Source organism: Coturnix japonica, chromosome 1 (genome assembly GCF_054131305.1).
Source record: "Coturnix japonica strain WE chromosome 1, WE-NBRP24, whole genome shotgun sequence".
In the NCBI taxonomy this organism is placed as follows: Eukaryota; Metazoa; Chordata; class Aves; order Galliformes; family Phasianidae; genus Coturnix; species Coturnix japonica.
This window is the reverse complement of record NC_140663.1, coordinates 158,274,401-158,282,383: the sequence shown is the minus strand read 5'-3', so window position 1 is coordinate 158,282,383 and position 7,983 is coordinate 158,274,401. Positions and strand designations below refer to the sequence as shown.

Genomic DNA, 7,983 nt, shown 5'->3' with positions numbered 1-7,983 from the left:
GAAATGCAGGTTTTCTTCTCAGGGTAAAGAAAGAATAAAATCATTGCATTCCCATGTAGTGCTCATATTAATTGGCCCCAGAGTGTGATATAACTACACTTATATGAGTCAAGATCACTTGGTTTCCTCCTGCTCAGTGTCTCACTGACTTTTACCATAAAGACAGAACTTACACAGTAGAAAACACTCTTGAACTTTTCATTTGGACCTTTTTCCCCTAAGAAACTCTTCCACTTTGTAAATTGTAACAGTTATACTCTCTGTAATTGCACAGGCATCATTCTCAGACAGTGTAAATTAGAGGACTGAGCAGCCTCACCTCCCTAAGTTACCCCTCACTTTCTCTGTTAAATTACCTTATAACTAAAAGATTACAGATTAAAACAAAGTTAATTTTCACATGCTGGTATTAACACCAAGGAAAGCTATTTGATGCACTTCACTATGGAAATATTTTTCCCCACTGAGATGAAGAGTATGATCAGATATTTCAGTAATATAATTTACCTTCACTGACTTGAGAATTGGACTCCTACTAAGAGAAGAAAATTATCTTCACCTTTACATTTGGAAGAATGAAATTAGTTAACCAAGTTAATAGAAAAAAACCTGCTTTTTATCACTCTCCCATATCAAAGTCCAAGAGCTCAGCATGTATAAGGTTTTTTATTAACACAGAACAGGGTCTTTTTAAGTAAAGGAGAAAACCATCTTGAACCATCTTGACAAAGATGAAATTATACTAAAAAAAATTAGTACTGAGTTGTGGATTTCTTAGCCAAAGTGGAAACATGGGTGTGTCCTCTTTTACTGTAAGTAGAAATCCTGCCTATTTCATTCAAACAGGAATGGCTTCATCAATTTATGGCAAAGGGGCTTATTTCTGTTGTTTGCTAATATTAAACTGCAATTAAGACAATGGTGTGAATGCACTGGGAAAGTGAATATGATTTCTTAAGTCAGTGAAATATATATATATATTATATACAGGTAGACACAGTAGTGCAACATACTAATTGCAACTTTACAATGCATCTGAGCTCTATTTTTTCAGGTGGTAAACTAAATGATCTTTAAAGTTCCTTCCAAACCAAGCTATTCCGTGTTTCTATGATAATGATCATGACTGTGGCTCACACGTGATCTGTGAGGGTGGAGGCTGTAACAGAGGTAACTTTGAAATTTGCAGCCATGATATAGTCCATTTTAATGTATGGGCCACACACTTCATAACTATATAGTTCCACTTGTAGTTTAAATGTCTTTCTGGCTTCTTCACCTCACCTAGCAGCCGTGCAAACAGCTCTCAGCTTGCTGTGGATGGAGATGTCTGTAGTCCATCCTCAGCTCAGTGACAACCTCAGCTCCACCACTCTGCTCTTCTGAGTCTGGTCAGAAGCAGCACTGGGGCAAAGACTCTCTGCAGTCAGACAAGTATTGAACATTGCTATGTACCCTTTCTGACAGAGCAGGATCATCCAAGAATCTTACCCAGGATTTCCAGAAAATGCCAAATATCACAATAAAGGGCTGTTAGCTATTGGTCATGTTTCTTAATTTATGACTGGAAGATTTTCAAACACTGCATGTGACTGTGATTCATAGCTCTGTAGAGTGATGGACCAGAGACAACAATGCAATCTCAAAATTCTATCAAATGTGAAATTATACTGCATAAACCTGAACTAAAAAAGTGAAGTCCTCCAGGGCTTAAAGAAAGGTCACCTGAGACATGGAGAAGAGGCTGTGTAAGGCCACTCATTGCCTTCAGGAGATGTGAGATATTAACACTGCACTTTGATTTAAGATAGCTTAGAGACCTTCACAGTCCTTTTGTTGAGAAAAGGAAAATCAAGTTTGTTGAGCAGCGTAATTTGTTTAATTTACACTATTGTCCTACTTTTAATCAGCATAACCTTAACACCTCACTTGTAAGAAGCAGCTGAGTAATTTCAAGGCTCCTAACAAGAAACTTCTACATTTCAGAGAAAAAATAGCAAAGGCTACAGCTACTATTCCGTGTCTGCTTTCAAAGTGGCAGGCAAGTAGTTCCTCCATCATTAAGTTAGGTAGAAAAGGGCAACCAAACAACAAAGGAAAATCTTACAAGGAGTGAAATTTGATGTTATTTGATGGACATTTTAAGCCTTTGAAATACTTCTGCTTGCTTTGTTGCTGGCTCCTTCTGTGCTGTCCCCTGCTTTTGCGGTAGCAGGTCTTGCTGCAGTGAAGCAAAAGGGATTTGATTCGGCTGAGAACAGTCTTTCTGCTGTATGAGTGCTATGGTCACTCCCCTCACAAGCACAGAAATAACTGTGTTGGCTGCCAGATTGTAGAGTGGGAATAAAAACTGGTGTTTGGGAAGGAGCAGAAGGATTTAATACCATGCTTGGGAAATTTCCCAAGTGTTCCTAAGCAACTTTTGTTACATTGTCTTTTGTACAGAGACAGCGTTCAACATTTCTGCTGCCTGATAAAGCACAAATAAGCGAATGCTTTCCTTTTTTTCACATTGTAGCCCAGTAGTGCTTGCACTAGAGTGGAACTCGTATCTGTGTGACTTACCTGTATTGCAGTTTGTCACTGTGTTTGCGATGGTGTTTTTTGTCTGCTGAGATTGATCTCCCTGGTCTACACAACTCAAATTTCGTTACTGAAGGAGAAAGAAACCCACACATTTAACCTAGAAGAGACCGAGAAGCCAGCTTAAAATCCTTCAGCTTTGTATGGATCTGAGCTATAGACACCAACAGTAAGCAGAATTTTCAGTCTGGGATGGATAGGGATGCTCTTCCTTTTGTATGTCAGACACAAGCTCTCATTTACCATCGCTTCATGGCCTTCATGGCCTTCATTTCATGCTGGTTCCAACATCAGGAAGCAGTAGTTGCCTCCCAGCTTATAGGCTTGAGAACTGATATGAATGTATTTTCCATTTCCACAGCCTGAAGAAAAAATGAGGAGAAGGAAAGGCTTACATTTGGTGTCTGCACCACGGAAAATGTGCTCCTTACACAAGCCATAATGAACCGAATCCCTGGCTGGCCACAATAGTTTGCAAATCCCCACTCATTTTGGAACAGATACAATTGCAATGAAATTCAGATGATTTTTTACTATTACAGTAAAATGATCACAGGCTGCTCCTATCTGTCTAACAATCTCTGTGCTGCGTGACAGGAGGTGCTCAAGCAGGACTGTGAGAAAGCATTTACCTTGACCATCCCACTATATACAGAATCAAAAATATTTATGGTAATGATGTTGCTGAAGTTCTCCTTCAAAATGATAAGTGAAATCACCACGTGATGGGAGCACAGCATTAAAATATTCTGTATATAGAAATGCTGATAGACAAACTAGAATACTAAGCAATTAAGCCACTATTAGACCAAACTATTAAATCCATTGTTTGCTGTTTTAAGTGCTGCTAATTGCTGTCACCATGACAACAGCAGAATTTCTTCTTCTGGTATCTAACATAATTTGCTTTTCATAATGGGGCCTGTGACATGGAAATTCGGATCTTCCCAAATTGAAATACTTCTCATGTTGAAATAAAGGCAAACATGTTTAGATAAGAACTATTTTAACGTCAGCAGTAAATGAATCTTAATGAAAATTTTGGTAATTTGTTTGCAGATTTATCTGGACTTTACTACATAAAGATGCATTTAAAAGTAGAATATTGATTTTAAAATCTTGCTTCCTCACGTCATAAAAACTGTAGTTCAGAATAAGATCGGGGAGATAAATGCATCTGGCTAACGTAATTCCCTGCACCTTATGCAGACCACAGTTCACATCCTATGTATGTCTGTACTCACATCAGATATTAAACTTGGCCCAGAGCCCAGATTTTCTCTCTCTCTCTTCTTATTTATTTATCTGTTTATTTATTTATAATATTTAAGGATTTTGGAGCTTTCTGGATGTTTAAGACCCTATATTTAGGTTACAGCCTTCCCATGGCATCTCTGCATCACTTCTGAAATCCTGCGCAGTTCTCAGTGTTCCATAAGGAGCCTCCAACCCTCATCGATCTGTTACTTTGAATGGGAGATGAGTCATTGCTGAGTCACAGATAGAAGTTTACTCCAAATTGCCTAATATTAACTGCTGATCTCCTCTCCCAGCTCTGATATTCAGGAAGTAGCTGCAGATCTCTCAGTCCTTCCCGTCCCTGACTGCAGTACCAGCTGAGAAGAGGTGCTGTGAAATGGTGCTATGATGATTATGGCTATGATGATTCTGTTTTCCAGAGAGAAAGAGATAAAAGAGAACCACCCTGGAGCACTGGCCGGAAGAGATCTGCAGGACATTTCACTTCTGGGGAAGCAGAAAGCCTCCAGTATGAGCATAACAGCAGTTACAAGACATTTCTTCCAAGCTGACCCCACTGCCTGATTACCAGGATGGAAGGACAGAGAGCCCTGACCATGGGCATAGTAACAGTGCACCAGCAGCCTCTGGAGGCAAAGCCCTGAAACCAAAGCTGTGATTAAATCACAGTATTAAGATAGTTCAAAGTCTATGACATCAGTAAAAATTTAGTGCATAATGTACTTATTAGTGCATGTATTTATTTGATCAAGTAGGAGACTGCAGAATCTGCCAAGATCTGGCAGGAATGCAGTTCCCAGCACTAATAATATGATAAATAAGGAAATGTATATTGTAAAGTTTGAATGACACCCAAAATATTACTGTGATTAGCCTAGACCTCAGATACTCAGTTTTCTCTTCCATGAACAATCTCATGCTATAGTTGAGGATAAAGATTAAAGGAAGACTAAATGTGTGTTGCTGGAAAAAAATTATAGGTCCAAAAAGATGTAAAAAATCTGTTTAGAAGACTAGCTTAATGCTAGATCACATCTGAGCAGTCAGCATTACCTACTCTTAGAACAGCTGCTGAAACAGGTGCATGGGTTTCTCCCTTATAAATGTAGGCAATCTCAAATTTTTTGGGAATTCAAAACTACTGGATGCTGAGAAAAGTTAGACTGTCTTCATAATCATAGAATCGCATCGTAGAATCGTAGAATGGCCTGGGTTGAACAGGACCACAATGACCATCTAGATTCAACCCCCCTGCTACTTGCAGGGTCACCAACCACCAGACCAGGCTGCCCAGAGCCACATCCAGCCTGGCCTTGAATGCCTCCAGGGATGGGGCATCCACAGCCTCCTTGGGCAACCTGTTCCAGTGCGTCACCACCCTCTGTGTGAAAAACTTCCTCCTAGTATCTAACCTAAACCTCCCCTGTCTCAGTTTAAAACCATTCCCCCTTATTCTATCACTATCCACCCTCATAAACAGTTGTATCCCCTCCTGTTTATATGCTTCCTTCAAATATTGGAATGCCACAATGAGGTCTTCCCAGAGTCTTCTCTTCTCTAAGCTAAACAAGCCCAGTTCCCTCAACCAATAATACCTTTGCATGGTAAAGCAAAATAGGAGAAAAATTTGATTGTTGGTCTGAACGTTTTGATTTAGTTGATTCACAGGCTCCAAATTCTTCTGCTACAAGTCCTGATTGCTAGAAAGTGAAAACATACATAGATGACCATTACCAATATATCAAAAAGCCCCACTCACCAATAAGAGCAATGAGGCTCCTTTTTGCACTTGTGAAATGCACTGGCATGCATCATTGAAGTAAAGAGCAATTTTTTTCATATAAACTATGATCATGGTCCTTCTTCAATTGATTTTCTTCCTTCTCCATCACAGATAAAGCTGGGCTAATTTGCCAGAGTCCTAGAGAAAGGGTGGAAGAAATACAGTCGCTGACACTTATTACCAAAATGCATTTTTATTAACTTAAGCAGGATGACATTCTTTATTTAGTAAATAGTATTTCCAAATACCAAGTTGCCATTAAAGAGAACCTGCTGAAGCTTTTAAATGAAGAAAGGGTATTTATTATATGATATTACTCAATATACTGTTTTCTGATGTTAAGCCTGATGGGAATTTTATGACCTACTATTCAATGTTTATTAACTTGCTTATACTGTTATACTTTGGAAGCTTTTAACTTTTGCTTCATATAAGCCTTCTGCCCTTTTTCATTCTCTCCTTGAAAAAGGTACTGCTTCAGTTCTTCCTAAAAAAGAACAACTGAAAATGATGATAAATACCAAAAGCTGCTCAGAATATGAAATAAATTCCCCAGGAGCCATGCTGTCTCCTCTTCTTCATTCAGTGCTGTGGAAGATGCATGCTTATGGCCTTCCCATTGAACAACATGCTGGCACCACGTGTTACTGTGAACAAAAATCTTTCAAGCTTTCCAAGAATCTTTTTTTTTTTTTTTTGCAGCTGCTCTGGATTGCCATGCTGAACTGGTATAAACAATGCCTACAGGAAAACCCCTTGGTATTGTGAACAGCCCATTGCATCATAAGTCATTAATTAATCATGAAGTTCTGTAAAGGAAAAAACTTCCAAAGCATCTGATGTAGCCATAAAAACTGTAAATTTAATTTAGCGTATGTCAACATTTCCATTGAATTATGTGAAGGTTTGGGCCACCAAGATAGACTGCTCCTCTTCTGCTCACACCCTGCAAAGAACTCCACAGAGAATAACTTCTCTGAGCCAAAGGTATTCATGATGTCCCTCAAGATGTTTGCAGTACATTTTGGCCTATAATCTGGCTCCTGATAGACTCCTGATACGCTCTTCATTTTCAAACTCATAAGCAGTTAAAGTCCTGTTGATTCCAAAGATGTGTTTGGGGATTTCCTAGGCAATTACATCAAAGGACTCAGCCCAAATTCAATCGTGTGGCAAGCAGCAGTGAGAGACTGACTCTAGAGGGATTCTGGTCATGAAATTTACAGATCTGAAAAACTATGTTAGAATTAAATTCTGCAGCCTTTCTTTCTTTTCTCATATCAGATGCTCACTCAGCATTGCTGTTAATGGCCTGCATTAAGTTTTCCAACCATTCTGTCCATATCAAAGTGTTGATGAATGTTGGAATAGAGTAAAGAAATTATGTGGAAGATCAATGCTTTTCTCTTTGTTAGATGTGTTACTAGATGACAGCCACTTACGAAACACAGGTAATGAAAAGAAAAATGATTCTGAATTGTCTTTCCTGTGCTTTACTACATCTGTCTTAAGCTTTTGGAGAGATTTAAAGCCATTGCAGGTACTTACACAGGCGCTTAAATCTGTGCGCAACAAACAGTGCAGTTGAAGGGGAATTCAGTGGGGATATCCCAGGCACAGAGTTCACCACATGCATTAGTGCATACAACGGCTCTCCAAGGCAGAAGGATTTTTTTATTGCTCTTCATTAAAACCAAACTCTGCGGTAGCAGCTAGTTTTTAAAAAATGCCTTCAAGAAAACCCTGCTTGAAATAACTGAAGTGCTCTATTGGGGATCATATCAAGAGGAAGCTGATGTACTATCAAATATACAGGGAATGGCAGAAGGAGGCGAGAGAAGAGAGGGAAATTGTTCTTTGGAAGAGCTGCAACATCATTTTAAAGCTTTGCTATTGCTTCATTTGACAAGAGGAAATAATAACTGGTGAAATGATATAAGACCACAAAAGCAGGAGAACAGAACTGCTTCGCTTTAACTCCAGGCTTATTCTCAGTGTAGCTTACTGAGGCAGAGGGATGGCCTGGAAATTGCTATCTATCTGCTTAAGATGCATAATTTAAACTGAGTTTTCTATACTGTTCTTAATAAGAAGGTAATTCTTTTGTGAGTAGGCTGGAGGAAGAGAAAACCAACCAGATCTGTGCCCAGTAACCACAAACAGCTGCACTATGGACATTTCTGCTTAGAAAAGTCAAGTGAACAGCCATCTCTTGTACTGACCAAGCTCAAAACCACAAAATACTTGTCAGTGTTCCATTTATTGCTTTTAACACAACAGACCAAGAACTGTATACAATACCATGCACTAGAGGAGGAGGGCTGAGAGATGTTCAAGCACACAGAATAAAATACATT

General features: G+C 39.0%; 1 long non-coding RNA gene across 1 annotated transcript; it reads left to right on the top strand.

Moving 5' to 3' along the window:
• The first annotated feature begins 700 nt into the window (after positions 1 to 700).
• On the top strand, positions 701 to 4,565 carry LOC146762809 (uncharacterized). The gene is made up of 2 exons (XR_014942335.1): positions 701 to 812; positions 4,263 to 4,565. It is a non-coding gene; the product is annotated as an uncharacterized LOC146762809 (long non-coding RNA).
• Positions 4,566 to 7,983: the final 3,418 nt, after the last annotated feature.